This window comes from Nipponia nippon, unplaced genomic scaffold, assembly GCF_047370975.1.
Source record: "Nipponia nippon isolate SJK-2023a ecotype South Korea unplaced genomic scaffold, ASM4737097v1 scaffold_8, whole genome shotgun sequence".
NCBI lineage: Eukaryota > Metazoa > Chordata > Aves > Pelecaniformes > Threskiornithidae > Nipponia > Nipponia nippon.
In genome coordinates this window covers 32,037,949-32,058,338 of record NW_028262402.1, presented here as the reverse complement: position 1 = coordinate 32,058,338, position 20,390 = coordinate 32,037,949, and the positions used below count along the sequence as shown (strand labels likewise).

Sequence of the window (20,390 nt, the reverse complement as noted above, 5' to 3'; positions counted from 1 at the left end):
CTTCAAAGTGCTGCGGCAAGTTCCTTCTGCCTTTCTACCCATGAAACCTAACAACTGTGTCTGCTTTATTCATTAAGAAGCCATTGGTTGAGTAAGAAGCTAATCATGCCATAGATGCTTCTAAGAAATGGGACATTAGAGAAACTCCGTATTACATCTGTGCTGAAGGTGTCCTGAGCCTCCGGAGAGAGAAGAAACATTTGAGTTAAAAATGTCGATCCTAAAATGTGAGGAAAAGTATTAAAAATAATTAAATACTTAATCGTTTTTACTAAATCATACTGTGCACAAAATAGAATCATAGCATAGTTTGGGCTGGAAGGGACCTTTAGAGGTCACCTAGTCCAACCCCCCTGCAATGAGCAGGGACATCTTCAACTAGATCAGGTTGCTCAGAGCCCCACCCAATCTGACCTTCAATGTTTCCAGGGATGGGACATCTACCACCTCTCTGGGCCACCTGTTCCAGTGTTTCACCACAAATAAAAAGACCATTCCTTACCTTGAAAATAAGTATAGGCTGTTATATATAGGATAAAGCCAAATATGTGTAAAAATGCTTGTATTTTACTTTAAAATATTTTTGAAACATTAGAAAGTTGGTTTATGTGTTTGTTTTCTTGAAGACACTGCCTACCTTATAGCCACAGAAAAACACTTGAGACTCCTTATAAGGATAAAAATTTGAAGAGCACCTGAATGCCTGTATAAAAGTTACAATTTCACAAGTAATTTCTGTGCTTCCACATGTCAGTACATGCTCAGCACAGTTACAAGGAGTGCCTTTCAACCTATTTTTCAAAACTGTGTATATGAATTGTGAGGCTGCATCCCACTTCCAGACTTCCTGTGGTCCATTTGGGATCCTTAGGTTAGCTGCAAAATGAGTGAGACTCAAGATTCAAAGAAACACATTTTTAGAAGGATTAAGACACTTGTGAATTTCCCAAAGTACCTGGAAATTGAAATCTTACTGAACCCATACACTTTTAATGAACTGCAGTTTATCTACAATTTAAAAGAGGACATTACAGTACACATAACAGGAATGAAACCTTGAACACTGTAGAAAAATAAAAAGAATATTTTGTAGCTTTGCTTGGCAAGTACAGATTCTTGTTTTAGAAGAGCATGGTAAGTGTGATTCTGAAAACTGTCATTTCTCTTCAGAAACAGTGCAGCAAACTCTCATTGCCTTCTGTTTTTGAGTACCCAGAGAGACATACCCTGAATTGTCCACATTCCTCTGAAATCCTATGGGCGATATCCAGAGGTAACAAATAAGTGGTATCACTGTACTCATTTTACTTGCATTCACCAAAATAAAAATAGAATCTTTTCAATGGATAGCAGGAAAATACAAAACATCTGCATGGACACAGACTATCATAAGTATTTACAATCAGAAAACTTAGTATACTTTTTTATTTTAAGAGAATGTTGAGAACTACGGCTGAGCCAGGAGGCTTGGTGGTGCTTTCTAAATACTCCCAGACTCTTTGATTTTGTTTTCCACTTAGATTAAATAACAGTTAAAATTCATGCCTTATTTTTGTAATTCAAAATGATTAAATAAAATATTAGGACCAGCAAGGCAGACATGCTCTGATAAATTACAGTGTACTTTTACTAGATTAACAATGTGTTAGCTTTGACATCAGCTGTAATATGATCCAGTATTGCGAGATGCACTTTTGGATCCTGACACATTTATTGTTAAGCCTGGCATTTTTGCTGGATTTTTTTATTATTATTACTATTAAGAGCTGAATGCATGTAGGTTATGGGGCAGGATTTTTTTACAAAGTGACAATGTGCAAGCTCCTGCTTGAAACCGCTTTACATGCCAAATGAGGTTATGGAGAGTCTAGAAGTGAGAGCAGAAGTCAGTACACAAAAGGGCTTGTGTCTTAAGATGTTAGTCTGGAATTTACCTTTACGTCAACCTCCTGGTCTACTCAGACAAAAATGTACTGAATGTCAGTCATGGATGGGCAAACTGAGGGTATTGCCGGTCTCTTGACACTGCACTATTTGAATGTGATGGATGTAGAGAAATTTAATCCTTCCAGAGGGAATCAGGTGGCACTGTCAGGACAAAGAGTGCAAACAATTTTGTACTGGAAAAAACTTTCCATTTTTGTCTTTTTGTGCCAAAAATGTTACAGTCTCCAGCTGTTCTGTGTTAAACACTAAATCTACTAGAGAAAAGAATCTCAAAGAAAAGGTGAAACATCGAATAGCATTTTCTATTGGTTGGATTATGTTTAGATCATATAAAACATGCTAAAAATCATTTCCCAGGCGCTGTTAAAACATCTGCTTTCTGGATTAGAAAGCTAGACATTCAAATCCAAGCTGGGAAAAAAAACGATAGCCAAAAGCTGTTCTCTTTAAAGGCCCTTTGCTGCAAACAAGTGAATTGAGTGTTTGTGATATCTTCCTATTATCCCAGAAGTCAGTCTGAGCAGACGGAGAAAGAAAGCAGATGTCCTACAGACTGAGACACTGCTATTTGAAGAACAATATAAGTAACCTTCCAAAAAATAATTATTTAATTTGGGCTTTCCCTTATGTCATCCCTGTGCTAAAACCGAGTGTTTTCCTTTGTGCTTTTAAATCAAGAAAGGAGAATGGAAGTGTCTGGTTCTTTGACATTTCCACTGAGTTTTTAGCACTGTGTATCACTTTTCCATCAATGCAGGGAATCCCAGCACTCATCCTGGCAATCTTATGTTTTCCTCTGTGCCTCACAGTTTCTCCACAAATGATTTATTGTTTACGTTTCACAATAGCACCTCACTCTGGACCATGACTCTAAACTTCTTCAGATTATAAATACCAATCTTATGGCAGAAGCTGAGTACCATAGGTCAGCTGGGCAGAATTTGCTCTTGATAGTGGTATGAACTCTTGTGATTTTAGCATAAGCTTTTGATATCTGGCGTTCCTTAAGATTTGCACATTTCTAGATGTGTTCTTACAAGAATCTGACCTTACACTCAAAAAATATGTTCCTATTCTTGTGGTAGCCTAGAAAAAAACCCTCTTGAACATATGAATTAAAGTTCCCCAAATCTATTTTTCGAAATCTTGTAATTTTAAGCCCATCTCATGATTTTGGGAATGACTCACAACTTTTTTATTTTAGAAGTTCAGAGTACTGTAATGGAATGCAGAAAGCTGGTTACAGAGTGTTGACTCTTTTTGTCTTCAGTGGCTGACTTGCATAATTGAAGACAGCTGAAAACATACTCTGGTCAACATTTTCAGAGCTATTTTGGGGTCAGACTTGTGAACAGAGATAGCTGAAAACATCATGTAGTTACTTTTTTGGTAATTGTTTTTTAATTACTTGTTTGTAAAAAGTATACTGTTGTTTCACCAGAAATATCTTTCATCTGAATGCTGAGAACATGAACACCCAAAAGGTTTGGGGTTTTAGATTTTTGTCCAAAGGATATCAAAGCAAAAATTCTAAAAGCAAGTGGCTAATTTTTTTAATCTGGACTATTCAGTCCTGGCTTTTCTGTAGCTGCTACAGAGGTGTTATATATCATCAATAAGAGTCATAATCTAAAAAACTCTTTCTACTTCATAAAAACACCAAATAGTCTCTAAATTCTCCGCAAATTTTTCTTAAGTTTCTTGTATTCTGGAAACCGTGCTATTACCTGCAAATTACACCAGATCTGAAAATGTTTGCTGAATGTTACTAGTAAAGAATTAGCTGTCCATGGATTATGCACGCTGCAATGTCTGGCATTGTGTGTACCAACTTCAAAATGCCTAACCAAGGGTCACTAAAGTGAAAGTACAAAGTCTGTCACACACACACGCTAATGGCTGAGTATATGGAAACCCAAAATATACATTTGACAGAATCACCTGGACAGGATATGAATATCTGTGAAGATGCAACCTCTAAGAGACTCAGCCAGGAAGAATCAAGTCATCATACAGACATTCATAGTGCACTTATACATTTTTGTCCAGTATTGGATCAGCTCTATGGTAAACTTGCTCATTACCAAATATCAGTCCGTTTTAGATGTTTTACCACATCAGTTTATCTTTAGCAGTCACTCAGAAATCACTTGAAATAGGTTGATTGCTTCCCCTTCAACACACAAATCTACTGCATCAAGTAGCTATACCAAAAAGTGTATGGGAGGGACACACTGATGACCTGACTCTGCCAGGTCAAAGCCAGTATATTGCTGTAGACCTCTGAGCCTGAAGGGAGCTTTAGTACAGAAGACAAGAGAAGCTTAGCAGGTCACAATGATGCTATGTTGCATGATCTATGGTGTCCATTTGTTGGTAAGATATGTGCCTAGGGTTAATTTGCTTTTATATTTTGAATAACCCAGATAGACTAAGACAAGAAAACATTACATATACACAGGACAAGTTAGGTGGATGCAGAGACTTTCTACTGTGTAAGATTTTAGTAGTTATAATGAAATGAGACTGAGGGTGTGTGATAACTTGGCACTGTTTTGGCTTTTGGCTTGCTTAAGCTGTAGTTCACTGCTGTATCCTGGGAGTACAAATTAGACACAACTTGCACAACAGTGCTTCACCAGGGTTGAGTAAAGCTTACACTGTTGCTAGACTCTGAACCAAGGCAAGGCAGCATCTCAGATTTGGGGATGGAACCCTCAGGAGATATAGAGACAAGAGTAATTCAATCACCTCGCTACATGCAGGACAAAGGAGGCCATGCACCATCTCATGCAGCTTGTAGCATTTACATTATAATTGAAACCAGAACAGCCAGAGGAGGTTATTTAGCATCTGCAAAGCATCTTAGTAGATGCTTAATGAATTAAGGTAGCTTATGATTTTCAGAAAGCTGAGTATTATCACTTTAGTTGACAGCCTATCCCAAGACAGATAATTATGTTGCTGTTGACCTTCTTGTCCTTTCCTCTTCCCTGTATCCTGCTCACGGCCACTTTTTATTCTGTCCCCTTTTTACCTCTCCTTCTCTTTCCTTTGCTACCCTGAGGCAGGTAGAATGAGAATCCCCGTGGAAATGAGTTATGCATTGCTTCCTGTGTTTCATCCTTCCCTGATCTGTCTTAGTGTCTTCATCCTTCTGCTTGAATTCTGCTGGTTAAATCATCCTTTGTTGGATAAAGCCCCAATCTCCAGCAAAGCTTTGTTTGCTGAAAAGCCTCTCTGTGATGACCATTACTCTAGCAGTTCAGTTCCTTGCTAACAAAGGTTAAGACTCTTTAAAAAGACAATTTTTTTTACAAGAAGACAAGATTTTAGAAATTAAGAAAATTACTCGAATCAGTAAAAAAAATGGTGGCCAGTAAAATCTCAGTTTCTTGACTTCAGTTCTGTGTCATGACTAACACATTTTTTTTCTCCAATTCAATATTTTTTTATCTGTAAAAACAGAAAGCTGATTTCACACTGGTTTTCATAAGAAGATGTGGGCTACACAGGAAATATTAGCGTCAAAATAATACTGATTATTTTTTTTTAATAACAAGAGTTGCAAGACAGAAGAGGACATCTTGATATCTTCTCTTGGAACATGCTTGTTGTTCTCAGATATTACTGGAGTAATTTCAGTAATCAGTTGTCTTCCTACTAGGTGTTATTTAGCTGTTCTGTCTCAGTATTCAGATACTGTAGTGTAGAAGTGGAGTCTCGTCACATGATACCCCTTTTGATCCATTTTTGGACAATATAAACTGTTTAAAGAGCAGAATATGAATTACTGGAATAATTATATTGTTCATACTTAAATATTTTTTTCAAACACAGTTTGTGTATAAAAGTAGTTCTGAAAGGAATGTAAAGCTTCATGCTTAAACAGAAGGGATTTTCAAGTCCCAACATTTTATAGTTACTTCATCTCTAGCAGTTATTAAAGAAAAGATGTGTAAAGCAAGAAGAGAGAAAAAAAATAAAGTGATGTTATGGCATCAGTATCCCCCTTGAAATTGTACATGTGCAGGTTCAGCACATTGTATTCGCAGCACTCATCCAGTTGACCTGCTGATAATGCGATGCTTCTCTTTTCCTGAGTTAAAGAGTATAGGCAAAAATACTGAAGTGAGATCCAGCTGACTGTAGATTTTAGTCATCTGGAAGTTAGGCATCTTGTCCGGCATCTTGTCCAGTTATCTCTTTTTTTGGCTCTTTTGTAAGCCATCTCTGGTCTTTGGTATCTGGGGCAATGCAGAGCACACCAACATGAGTGGACAATTTTGATTATATTGGCCTAATCCTTTAAGCTGTGTGCAGATATCTAGAAGGTCCAAAATTGTCATGTGCCAGCCCTGAAGAGCACTTGTTTTGTTGGACAGTTCCTTGGTCACACCAAGAGCAAGGTAAAAATGTCACTGGTAATTGCATGATAAAAGCTAGTAAGAAACTGCGTCTGTCAGCGTGAAAGCTAGAACAGTGCCTAATAATGCTATTTTTATTTTTCAGCTGTTGAAAGACCTAGTCCATCTCCCAGTGGTACAGAAGAAAAGAGTCCCACTGACATAGTCAGGTATTGGTCTGAGCCTAGAAGGAAACTCACCACAACAGCATGAAGGCAGCTGCAGATGGAACTAATAGCAGCTCTGGATGGATATGCAGAAACAACAGAAAAATGATAAAAGAGTGGTAAAAAAGAATTGCGGTTCTATCTCTGGATTACAACACAATTGCTATATTGGGTAAATGTTGTAATTTTTATTTATAGGAATAAAGATTTCCTGTTTAGAACATCCAGACCCTTATAAACCTGTATTTCTTTCTAAGAGTTACTTCTCAAATTGACAAATACTGTCTGTCTGAATAATTTCATGATTTAGGTGAGAATGACTAGATGTGTGTTATTCTTTGTGTGACGATGAAGCTCATCTCAGTGTCCTCTGTTTCACACTTCATGCTTGTTTCCATCTTTCCCTTTCTGCAGGGAACTGTTTGTCCCCTCTACCCAGACCCGGCATTTGCTGCCCGACTCCCTTACTTCCTTTCTTCCTGCTTGCAAATCTCCCTGTCACTCAAAACAACCTGACGTAGCAGAGGGGACTTATTCTATAGCTGCCTCTTCTCACAGCTTGCGTATGTGCCAGCAGGGTCTGCCAAGCCTAGGATCGGCCTGGCCTGCCAGGGAGGCAGACCCAGCTCTGAACTGGGATCAGCAGCCATCTGAAGGGGTCAGAGCATCCCATGGGACCAGCATATCATCTAACTACAGCCTTTGACATGCTTGTGTAGTTCACTAATATTCTGATGTAGCTTGTATCATGCTGAATTTATGTGGTATACACCAAGTATACATAAAGTTAAAGTGCATGTTCTCTGACATTTAAAGACTTTTTACCATGGCAGCAAGTACTGAAAGTCTGAAATGCTCATTGACGCAGGAGGCTGCCACAGATACAGCTTTTCCCAAGATGGTTATAACAAACTGGTGTTCAGTTTTTAGACATGCTTTACCTTTTCAAAGGGTGAGGATAAGAACCAAATATTTAACTCAGTACCTTTCTAGCAGACATAAGCTGGAACCACTCCAGTCCACTTTAACCCCTGGACACAATGTTTACTCACTAGACGATCGAATGCCAGCTGTTATAACATGCACAGCTCTGCTCCAGCACACAGCACAAGTAGGTGTATTTATACAAGCTTGAGGGATTACTTACAGACAAATAACACACATAAGATGATGCTAATAGACAGCTACACTATGGAAAGCAGAGCAAAGGAAAGGATTCACGTTCAAAAGAAGTCTAGAGTTTGCAAAATAAAATCTGCATGGGAATTTCTGGTCTACTCATGGAGAAAATCATCGGGAGTACAACACAGAAAGGTTTCTTTTCCAATGTGTGGCACTTTTGCCTTGCAGTGCTGTTTGAGGCGGTCATGAGCCACACAAAGTCCAGAACTGAAATTTGTTTACTCTCATTTTCCTTGAAGTCCTAAACCATGTTTCTCCTTTTAACCTTTTATGGTTCCAAGTGTGAAAAAACCCCATAAACCAGCAATTTTTGCTGAATTTCTGTGCTTAGTTTTCTTTCAGACAGAATCTAGCTTTGGTCCTTTTCCCATTTCTCTCTACCCATATCTACACAGCCACCCATCTCTTATTCAGCCTGACCTCCTTGCTCACAGACAAGCCTGCTGGGATGCCAGCCTCCTTTGCTGCTAACCCTAATCTCAGCCTCCTCCTTTCCAACACAAGGTACCTGTTCATGTACTTGTCTAAAGCTACTCTGTAACCAGAAATCTTTCCTGCTACTTGATTGCTGGTAGGCTCATCAGATTGCTCTGATTTATGGATGTGTGTAATTAATTTACATCAATAGGTTTTCCTAAGCCTTTCAAGGAACCATTCATCAAACCCTTCAAAAGTTTTGGCTCTCTGACTGATCTAAGAACTATGTATTCTTTATTCCTGTGCCTGATTTAGTTATTGAAATCCCAGTTTACGGCACTGTCCTATTAAATATGTAGTTTCCCAAAGGCTAGTTGAAATAGCTAAGCACTCGGAATGACAGAAATGTCGAACTTTTGGCAAACATTTGGTATCTGCTTTACAGTGGTAGAAATTACTCTGGGTCATTGTTGTTGTTGGAAGTAGTCTTTCCAGGCTGAAGAGAGATTTTTTACTAAAGGGATGTAATCAGAAAATGACATTGTCTTCATTTGTACCATGACTTAATTTGCAAAAAGTTCCTGATTACATTCACTACCTACAGTTTATTGGATGTGGGGGGAAACATAGTGACAGAGAACAAGGAAAAGACTGAGGTGCTTAATGCCTTCTTTGCCCCAGTCTTTAATAGTCAGACCAGTTGTTCTCAGGGTACCCAGCCCCCTGAGCTGGAAGACAGGGACGGGAAGCAGAATGAAGCCCCCATAATCCAAGGGGAAATGGTTAGCGACCTGCTACACCACATAGACACACACAGGTCTCTGGGGCTGGATGGGATCCACCCAAGGGTACTGAGGGAGCTGGCAGAAGTGCTCGCCAAGCCACTTTCCATCATCTATCAGCAGTCCTGGCTAACCAGGGAGGTCTCAGTTGACTGGAGGTTAGCAAATGTGATGTCCATCTACAAGAAGGGCCGAAAGGAGGATCTGGGAAACTACAGGCCTGTCAGCCTGACCTCGGTGCTGGGGCAGGTTACAGAGCAGATCATCCTGAGTGCCACCACACAGCACGTACAGAACAAGCAGGGGATCAGGCCCAGTCAGCATGGGTTTATGAAAGGTAGGTCCTGCCTGACTGACCTGATCTCCTTCTATGACAGGGTGCCTGCTTAGTGGATAAGCAAAAAGCTGTGGATGTTGTCTACCTGGACTTTAGTAAGGCCTTTGACACCATTTCCCACAGGATTTAGATTGGATATTAGGAAAAACTTCTTCACTGAAAGGGTAGTCAGGCATTGGAACAGCCTGCCCAGGGAAGTGGTTGAGTCCCCATCCCTGGAGGCATTTAAAATACATGTAGATGTGGTGCTTAGGGCCATGTTTAGTGGTGGACTTGGCAGTGCTAGGTTAATGGTTGGACTTGATGATCTTAAAGGTCTTTATCAACCTAAACTATTCTGATTCTATGATTCTATAGGCCCATTTGGGGCAATAGGAAGCATTGTCTAATACCTAGAGCATAGGATGAAGAGGTTTTAGGACACTCTTCTCATTGTCACACTTATCATGGCTCCTTCTGTGAGCATTTCAGGTGCATCATCATTGCCTAGCTTCTTCTCTGATGAAATGAGGTCATGAACAAACATCTTGTATTTCACAATTGAGTTGAAAGGGTTTACGTTTATAAAGTATTTTGAACATGAAATCTACCAAGGAAGGAAAAATACAGCCAGTCCCACTATATTTGTTAAGTCCAAAAATGTGGTTTCCTGTGATTTCACACCTAGGTTTATGGGTGAACTGTTACATGGGGGAATAGTTAGCCTTGCAGCAAACAGCAATGTTTTCACTAATGGCAACAGGAAAACATGAGTATAAAAGCCATTAAATGCCTGTAGGAAGAGAGTATTGAGCTGACATTGTCCATCTAAACAGTAAAGGTCTGATGCTGCCTTGCCGTACAGTCATGTTCATTTTGCCTGGATGACACAGAGTAGAAATTTAGGTTGATTTTTGCCCTTTCTGGCAAGATCCCTATAAACATTTTGACGATCAGCTCAGAAACCACATGCTGCGGCTTCCCCCTCAGCTCCTAGGCAGTGTGGAGTGCCCATCAGAAGCACAGTCATGATGGTAAGGTTTCCAAAGGAAAGCTGGCAGGCAGTTGTTAGCTCAGTGTTTCTAGGGTCATGGGTACCTGGGTCCAGCTCAGCTTGGAGGAGTGGGAGGCAGTGGCAGGATGGGTGAGAGGGAACAAGCCCTACTTCTTCTAACTGAACTGGTTTCACCCATCTTAGCACTGTAGAAATGCTCATATAGAAGCAAGGAGGTGGACATATTCAAGGGGATGAGTTCATTTTGCACTTAGAGTGAGATTCAGCTTCTCCATTAGGCTGCTACACTTTCCATCTTCCTCTTCAATACAGAATGGATTCTTTGAGAATTTCTATTCATATAGAGGTTAAAGCCAATTAATACCAAGTCCTTTAAAGAAGCATAGTATTGCTGTTTGCATATCATCTTACTGACGTTTTCACTCCTTGTGACATGGTGAGGTTAGGTTCTATTTCAGTTTCCTGACAGGCTGTTTTTTCAAGGCACATGCTAAATTTGCAGGCCAAACAGTGCCTGTATTATTATTCCAATGCTGTGGTAAGTAATGTGTAATATTTAGACGTGTTGACTAGTCACATACGTGAGGGCAGGGACCTTGAGGGTGCTGCTTTGGAAGGATGAGCAGGCAACGAGCATCTGTGTGTGTGTCAGGGTCAAACATCTTTTCCCCTCATCTTCCTTTCCAATATCAAGAGAATGGGTGAGAGATGTCCTGGAGACCAGCTGATTTCAGAAACTTCTGAATAAAATGGAGGCATTTCCCATGGTCTAAGCTCTGCACTGACAGGATTCAAACCCCTTTGTCAGATGGGATGAAGTCAACATCTTTGCTCCCAAATGGAAGCTTCCATGTTCATAAAAGCATCTTCCTCGGAGATTCAGAATAAATCATTTAGCTTAGAGTTTAAAATTAATTGTAAAGTAGGTCCTTTAAGAAATTCAGCATTCAGTACCACAAGGAAAAAATTTTACAGGTTCTCCAATCTTGCCAGAGTGTTAAAATTCTTTGAAAGCTTTCACATAAGCTGGTGTGACTTTGCAATCAAGATGGTCAAGGGCCCCATAGTTCTCCCTCTGCACACTTAGCTTTTCAATACCCTAGTAAGAGAAAATGTCACTGTTGATTTCTCTGGTCTTAAGGATGGAAACTAAGTATTGCACTAAGTCAGACACTGACGTAGGCTTTACCGAACAACAATTTAAAAAACTTCTCTGCCACATCTACATGTTGAAAAATGAAACATATTGAGAGGCAAGTGTTAAATACTTGGGTTTGGCGACATTTTGTTGAACTGATGCTAGCTTAACATGCAAGTCCAACTCTAAGAGTGTGAAAAAAAGTCTTTCTGCAGTACATAGGTAAACCAATCTGCTACCCACATGCTCTGCTAATGCTGGCAGCCAGCCAGGGAACAGATCTCAATTAAACAGATTAGGCCAAAGAAAGCATAAAGCAGAATTCAGGCAAATTACCAAAAATTGCCCTCATTCAAACATACCTCTCATTTGAAGTCTAGGTATAAACTGTGCTGAAATGTCAAAAGTACGTTTGAAAGACCTTGGCAAACTTGCACAGGATTTGATACATGTCAAGAGGCAGCACAATATGAAGCCACTTCACTTGAACACAGGCTGGATGTGTTTGAAATTCATCATATTGAAGCCAGCACTTGCTTTGCAGGCCTCGTTAGAATAACCAAATGATACAATGGCTTCTTTCTAAATAAACAAACGGGGCTCATAGGCTGCTAAGACTTTTTTTTCAAATACTTGGGCTCAGATCTGATCAGCTGCCTCTGAGCCCAGACAGACTGCCCTGTATGTTGGCTGGCAGGAAGGAGATTTTATCTCTTGTGTGCTTAGGCCCCCATAATTGCATCTCACTCCTGACTCCTTCAAAATAACGAGTGTATCCTCCCCACAGTTTGCAGAACACATGCGGAGGAAATAGCAGGGCTGCAAGCTAACTGGCACAAAAATTCTAACCAGATGATGGAAAAAATGTTTGTCAAACTGAGAGCACTTGAGAGATTTTCTTCTTCCAAGAGGACTGTATATAATCCAGTAAATAGCCTCCCCTGGAATCGATTGACCCTATCTTAAGAAAGCTGTTACTTGTTATTCCAGTACCATTTTGCCAAGCACTGTTTTAACATACACAGGAAGATTCCAGGGTATAATATTCCCTCTTTATTGGCAGACATACAGAGTATGTTTGAAAAAAAGAGGGACAAAAAGCCCCAAAAGCAATAAATGACACTTTGGAGGGGGAAAAAAGCTCATAAAACAGCATTATTTTCCCAACTTTGTTAAATAAAAAAGGTCATTAAAATACTTCCAAAAACCTAATGCTTGTTTTGCTGAGATTTTCCGTGAAATGATGATGGTTTTTCCCCACTTGCTTTTGCAGCCCTGGAGCACTTACTTCAGCTCCTTCAGAAGTGGCCTGCATCACTCAGTACTGGAATAAGTTATTTTCAGGCCAGATTTTCAGGTGAAGCATCAGTGAGTCATTAGGCACTAGGCACAGCTCATGGTGTTAGTGTTTCCCCATCTCCAGAGGCTTTCCTGCCTCATTAACACACTCACTTTCAAAAATAACACCAATTTACCAACAGTAATTCACCAAATACCTCTGACAAGACCAAGTAAAATGATTTTCTCAGTTGCTGAGATAAAATTAAGGAGCCAAACCTGCAGACTGTATAAATAAATCTGCCTCTTTTTAAGCCCAGGGAGTAGCACTAATGTTCACCAACTGAGGACTGAGCCCCCATCTAAAGTTCAAAGAAAATTTCCCTAGCAAAGATACATGTGAATGCAGTCTGCTGTGAGATAACACAGTCGGGATAAAGCTTTGCCGTGAAATCTATGCTCAGGCTGTTGCCAAACATGCCCAAGATGGCTTGCCTGCAGTCAGTCGCTGTCTTCGTTCATCTCAATCTTTGGGGTTATTGCCACCTGTGCCTTGTCCTGCCTGTGTCCTTGGTATCCTCACTGTAACAGTTTTTGAAAGGATATTTCATGGACAATTTCACCCTTTCTACCTGGATTCACTTCAAGAGTAGAGAAGAGTCCTGTGAAGCAGAGTAACTTCATTTAGAGGAAAGATAAAATAAGATGGGGAAAAGATTGGTGCTCCTCTAAAAAAATCAGAGAAGGGATTTCTGTGGAGGGATCCTGAGCGGTCATCTAGTCTGCACCTTGCCTGAAGGCAGGGTCAGCAATGCTCCCCGTCACTGCAGCCAGATGACTGTTTAACCCATTTTTAGAAACCTGCAACAACGGTATTTCCACACTCCTTGCTGCACACTATTGCAGTGCTTTATAGCCTTACTGGTAGAAAGCATTTCCTCCAAACCACTTAATACACGCTTGATGTAACTTAGGCCCAGTGGACATGGAAAAAAAATGTATTCCCTTCCTGGTTATAGTTTTCTTTTACATATTTTAAGAATACATTAACTAGTGTAGCCACCTCTTCTTTAGAGTTAACGCTCCCACTTGCTTAAGTCTTCTTTTGCAGTTAGTTATTTTCTAGACTTCCGATCATTGTCCCTCAGACTGTCTCTTAGTGATCTTCACTGTCCTTGGACTGCAACATCCTCTCTTCAGAGCTTCATGGCTGTGCTGACTTGCATTCACTATAACCTTCAGCTTCTTTTCTGCCCTGCTGCTGTTTGGCCAGTCCTCTCCCATCCTGTCTTTGCACAGCTGCTTCCTCGTATCTCAGAAGATAGTGGAGCTGCATTTACCCCTATTAAAATATGTCTTCATATCTCCTGATCATCATTGCAGTGATCAAGCTTGCTGACCTGTGAACTGAGAAGGTGCCAAAGAGCACTGTATGGGAGTTTTCCCTCTGTGTTTCTTCCCTGCCCACCTTGCGGTACCTTCAGACCTTGTGTTCCTCCTTCCTCATGTTCCTGCAACAAATGTAGTCACCTTCTGTCAGTCTGAGCTGTTGTAAGGGATAAAAAGTTCATGTCAGTCTCACGTTACCTCTCCTGTGGCATCTTCATTACAAAGCCTTCTGCCCTAACAGGGTTAGTAACTAGTTTTACAGCTTGCTTTTATTTTGAGCACTGGAGAATGATTCTGCACTAACATCAGGCGACCTTATGCCCTATTTTTGCCTGACTGCAAAGTTACGACTAAGAGCAACAATCTTTCTCTTATTAATTTTTTTTTTTTTTTAAATTAAAATGGTTCAGGTAACCAGTTCTCAGAATTTACTACTAGTTCTCTTTTAAGCTGGGAGGACAGTTTTTTCTGAACTCCAAAGGTGTCTCAGCAGTCATAATCTATGGCTTATACGAAAAAGAAAGGATAAAACTGCCCTCAGATATGGTTGTACTGTGATTAAACCAGAACTCCCTTGGGGGATATAAGCACATGACGGTGAAACAGTACAGGACAAAGACAGCGGTATGAGGAAAGTGTTTCTTTCAATGTGTACCCTTAAGTAGGTACCCTCAGTGCTTCCATTTTTCAAAAAAACCTACTTTGGAACTGTTTGGATTACAAAATTCAAACAAGGTCCATAGAAGAAGCAAGTGATTGGTAGCTTAGTTAGTGGACTGATAGTGAAACTTTATGTGCTCAGGCACACTCCCACAGCCTGTACTGAAGAAGAATTGGGGGTATCTGTGCAAGAAGAGAATTCATGTTATATGTTGCCACAGCGGCTGATTTTTTAAACTTCTTTTACTGGAAAGCTTGTTTTACAAAGCTTGTTTTCCTTTAATTTTTGAGTATGAAATGCTTTATTTTCGATTCTCCCACCACTTCACTAACAAAAGGGGGGTTTCCCATTGTTTTTAGATTTTCTTCACTTTTCTTCCATAGTGTTGCTTTGTGCTTATTGGCTCTCTGTTAAAGCCTGTTTTTTCTTCTCTTGAGTTAACTAGCCAACTGCTTCTAGGAAAGAATGGATAATTGTTGTGAAACTTTGGGGACATTAGGCATGCTCTAAGTTTCAGTGAACAGCCAAGTGGTTATTTGGCTTCTTGCCTTTGGACTGATTTTGTTTTAGTCTTCTGCCAACTTTCATTTTACATTTACCAGGCAGTGGGAAAGTCACAGGCCAGTTTGAATAGGTGTAATAGTTGGACCAAAGAACCTTCCATTACAAGGACCAGAATAGCTACAGTACACCCCTTGCCACCATAAATGGCTACACCTGAGAGGGAAGAAACCTTACCCCATTTTGTAGGTGAAGACCTGGAACCCAGGACAAACAAATAAAATCCCTGATATCATGCAGGAATTTACAAAAGGAGCAAGATATGAACTGCATGTCTGTGGTGGCAATGCAGCATAATTTCTATTGGAGATGTGGCCTGTCTAAATCCTTGGATCTTCTTTCACTATCCAAGGCAAACATGTCCCATAGTGCACTTTAGTTTTCCAAGGTACCCAGTAGAAGCTATTATAGATGCTGTGGAAACTCCTGCTTCCCAGCCTGTTGGGGACTGCAGTCTCTTGCCTGGAGCACCCAAAACTCCATCAGCACTCCAAAGCTGTGCCCAAGTTTGCTCAACAAACACTTTTCCCTCTGCTTATAGATTACTTTCATTGCTTAACAAGAATCTTCCTCCTGTTATGGTATTTTTTCCAGAGGGCTTGTTGTAAAAAACTTCTTTTTATATCCCAGCATTCAATCTTTTGCAATTTTTTTCTTTGTTAGGCTTTGGATATTTTTAGTATATTGTAGTACATTTTCAACAGATATTGCCTTCAAACTACCTGGCTGCCTCAAGTGTTTCTGCAGATTTTCAAATGTTTTCCCAGAGCATTTATATTTTGTTTACATTCTTTTCTTCCTTCCCATTTTTTTCTGTTGAGTTCAGATATCATTGAATGTCTTATCTGTGGATTTGTGGTACAATACAGTAAGCATTATATTTGAAAGAAAATATTTTCGCTATAGCATATCTTTTATCATTGTGTTGTAAATATTTCTTGAGCTTGTTTACAATATTCTTTCATACCACTCTTTTATCATTTAAGTTTTTGAAAATCATACCATAAAACATTAACCCTCAGTTATCCTCGTCTGAAGCTGAATTAATTCTGTTGGTATTCTCCCATAATGCTGACTCAGCTTTGTGCTTGGGTGGGATGTCTTAAAGTAGAAGGTAGCTCCATGTGGTCATATTTGCTCTAAAGCAGTAAGGAAAATACTAAGAACTATTATGAAAAGAATAGGCAAGAAACCAGAAAATGTTGTTACATCACTGAACATAGTCCTGGTACACCTAACTCTTGAGTAACACCTTCAGTTCTGGTTACCCCACTTTAAAAAAAAATTGCCCCATTTGCAAAGGCAAAGAAAAGGGCAAAATGATTGATGTAAGTACAAGGCAAATTCCATGAGGAAAGAACAAAAATAGCCTTGGATGAAGGGGAGATATGACAGGGATTCTTAAAAAATCACAAGGGACAAAAAGAAAGAAAATAACAAAATGCTACACCTTAATGCTCAGTGTGAAAAAAAATAAATTAAATTTTCAGACAGGAGCTTTGAAATGAACTGAAGGAAGTCCTCTCTCAGACAACTCATATTTAAACTGTTGAACTTATTGCCACAAGGTGACATGGAAGCCAAAGGTTTTGGGTGGGTTCAGAAAGTGATCTGACAATTACATGGAGGTTCTGTCAGGTGTAGTGAAAACCTCTACCTTTGGGACTATAGTATCCTTTCACTCATTTTTCCATCAAAATTTTGTTCTTATCACTGGTGGGCAAATTTGTTTTAAGGGACTTAAGCCACCATTTTCTTGACCACTTCCCAAGTGACATTATTCCACAGTGTAAAAAAAACAAAAAACCCCACTCAGTATGGATGAAAAAATCCACTCTAGTATTGCTACCTTATTTTTACTATTGTTTTCCTTCCTTTTAAAAAGGGGTTGTGAGACCCTTCTTCATTTACAGCAGTTATGTAGCTTGTGTGGTTCCCAACTTTGAAGGTATGTCATCATACAGGTCAAATTTTGCTGTCAGTTCCACCAACAGAAATCCAGGCAAATTCCATCAGCTTCAGTGCTGCTGTTCCACGTTACACCATGCAGCAGATTCAGCTACAAATAAGTTTTCTGGACCTAGATCCTTGCTTAAGTAATGGAAGGCTCAGAAAGAGGCCGGTGATTTTTCATCAGCAGTAAAAACCCATTGTTTTTCCTCAGTATTGTAAACAAGTCCCAAGAAGAAAAAATTAAAAATATTTTTCTATAGCTTGATTTAGTTTTCAATTAGGTGGGAGAAAAGTATAACAGAAAGCTAATATTTGCTTGGGGTTTGCTTTCTGTATTGGCCAAATGAACAAATTCCTCTAGCTATTTATGAGACTTTTGATCTGTTTTCACATGCTTCTCACTGAGGAAAGCAGCCACAAAAGCTAATTGTTATTCATCATTTGTGCTATGGGGGTATCCAAAGTACAACTAAGACTAGGTACACAACACAAGTACCATGTGTTAGGTACTGTACAAAAAGCAGCAAGAAGTATGTCCTTGCCCAAAAGGAATGGGAATATATTTGCTTAAGTACTGTAGAAACCCTGAGTGTTACATTTCATTCCTCTGGCTTTTGGTCACACTTGTAGCACCATTTATAACCCTTTCTGGCTTGGTCTGTGTGACTTGATCCAAAGATATGTTAAGACAACGCTCACAATGTGGATGAATGGATAGGAAGATGGCTTTGCAAACAAAGTGGCAAAATGGGAAGCATTTTCTTTTTGTTTCTATGTATTTAATGAGTATGAATATGAGAAGAAAGATGACAAGATAATTTAGAAATAGTAAGGGAAACATTCACTATACTTTATGTTGACAGTATTATACTTGACATGCCCAGTATTGCAGTGATGTCATTCTTTTCCCCGACAAGTTATTATTCAGAAACAATGACCGATGTAGTGCAGAAACTGTGATAAGCTTAGAAAGTATTCTTTTCAGTTTTTCTCTTTTTTGCACTCCAATATGAAGACTCACTCAATAATAAATTCCAAGGGTTTCTGCTGCTTTAACCAGGTTGCTTGATGCAGGGCAAGTCAGCATGCCTCATTCTGAATAAGGTAATCTCTCCTTCCCTTACAGACTTGGAAGTGGAGTTTCTTTGTCAAACCCAGTTAAATTATGGCACTGTACCATCTTCAGCCACTCAGTGAAACTGAAGCTACGTGAGAATCTGGAAAGGGCTAGAGCATTCCTGGGGTACAGTGGCACCAGCATCACTGATGCTGTCCTGTCTTTGTCACTTTCACTCAGGAAGTTAATAGCACAATAATCAGGAATTTTTGAAAATGCTCAGCAGTCTCTAATGTGATAATTTTTTTGGAAGAGCACCACACATGAGGTACATATTCAGAGGAGGAAACTTGCCCATGCCCTCCAGTGAGATGCTGTAGCCTTCACATTTCCACAAAGGCTGCCAAGTGTCTCCCAAAATTATACAAATCATTAACATTGATAACATTTGCCTTCTCGAGTTACCAATTCTGCTCATAACGTCCCCACCATCTATCCCCTGGCTTGCTGCAGCTCGCTGCTGCTGTCTCTTTGCATGTCCATCCTTTGCCTGATTCTCAGACTCAGTATTGGCAGTTTTAGCAGTTTTATTACAACAGCCGTTACATTTGATATGCTTTTGCTAAAAACCTCAGCTGCCAGACTCTAGTGAGTCCATATAATCTCTGCTTTCACTTGTCAGGAAAAGAGCATTTGTATCCCTCATGGTTGCAGAAAAAAATGTAGAAACACAAAGCAAGTGAACCTGAAAAGCTCAGAAACCACAAGGCAACTAAAAAGGTTTTTTTTTTTTAAAAAAAAAAAAAAAACAAACAGCAACAAAACCAAAATCAACTTCTTACTTCTAAGACAATATCATGACAATTTTTTTTGCAGCCCTCCCTCACGGTTTTGGTATGCAGTACACTTAGAGCTTTGAGCAGATGCTGAGTACAACTCTCTGTAATTATGCTAATCAAAAAAATCAGATCAGAATAAAAATCCCTGCCTCTCTTAGTGCACTGCACATTTTCTTCATCTGACGCAATCTGAGTGAGAGAGTAACATTGCAGAAAATACTACCTAAACATAAACCATCCAGTTTCTAGCTGACCTTCCTTTCTAGAAGAGGGGAAGAAAATGGCCGTATTACTTGCTATTATTCACAAATTGCCAAATAGTCAGTCAAATTAAAAATAAGTTTTAAAGAGCCAGACAAAGAAGTCTGAGGATGTAAAAAGCGAGAAAGTACATGCCAAAGGCCATAAGGTCTGGCAACCCTTGCATCCAATGTTAATCAATTTTTGATTAATTTTTCATCTGTTACTTTCACTTGTTTAAATAGTAATGCTGCTGACATTAAAAGCCCTGACATAACAGTGTAACTTTTCAAGACAGGCTAACTTTAGAAGGCTTGCTGGGAGATGATGAAAGGATGCAGCAAACTTACGAGGAGCTGGCCTCCAAATTCATCATTCAAATAAAATAATAATTGGCTCTGCAGATCTCTTTCAAGCATGGATCACTGTGCCCAAGTGCCGCACATTTATCCCAGATAGAGAGGTAGTGCTGCATGGGGCCCCTTCACGGCTCCGCAGGTCTTGCACAAGGTAATGAAAGGGCTCCCAGCAGCATCTGGTATCAGTTTCTCCTTTGCCGTGGCAAACTGCTGGTGTTATAATCAACTCTCCATGCCATTTGTTTTTTTCTTCCTTTGTAGTCCTTGTGAGAGGTTTCTCTCTCAGATTTTTGATTTACTGTTGGGTTATTTCTTTGTAGTTCTGTGGTAATTTCTGACAAATGGCCAAGCGCTTTGAAGTTCACTCTTCAGAAATGGTTTCTTGGGCTGGGGGAAACAGAGAGACCAAAGTTCTGTTAATTCTGGGTCAACCCAAAAGAAGAATGATATGGCATTAAATACAGGGGGATGCAAGATTTCACTGGAACCTGAGGCCTTATGTATCTGCTGTCTGGTCTATGAAGAAGGACACAAAGTCAATTCCAAGTATCATCATTTTGTCAGTCACGTCAAAGGCTTTGGCTCCTGTTTTCTCGCTCCCTCAAGAAAACAAAGTGGATCAAGGTTTTGAAAGCTGACTTATCCTATAACAGTGCACTTTCTAGCTTTTTCAGAGGTCTCAG

General features: G+C 39.7%; 1 long non-coding RNA gene across 1 annotated transcript in view; it reads left to right on the top strand.

Moving 5' to 3' along the window:
* The window catches only part of LOC148050556 (uncharacterized), a 30,753-nt gene extending 24,010 nt beyond the window's left edge, over window positions 1-6,743 (top strand). The window contains exon 4 of the long non-coding RNA XR_015700909.1: window positions 6,460-6,743. This is a non-coding gene — a long non-coding RNA (uncharacterized LOC148050556). The remainder of the gene's footprint in view (window positions 1-6,459) is intronic.
* Window positions 6,744-20,390: the final 13,647 nt, after the last annotated feature.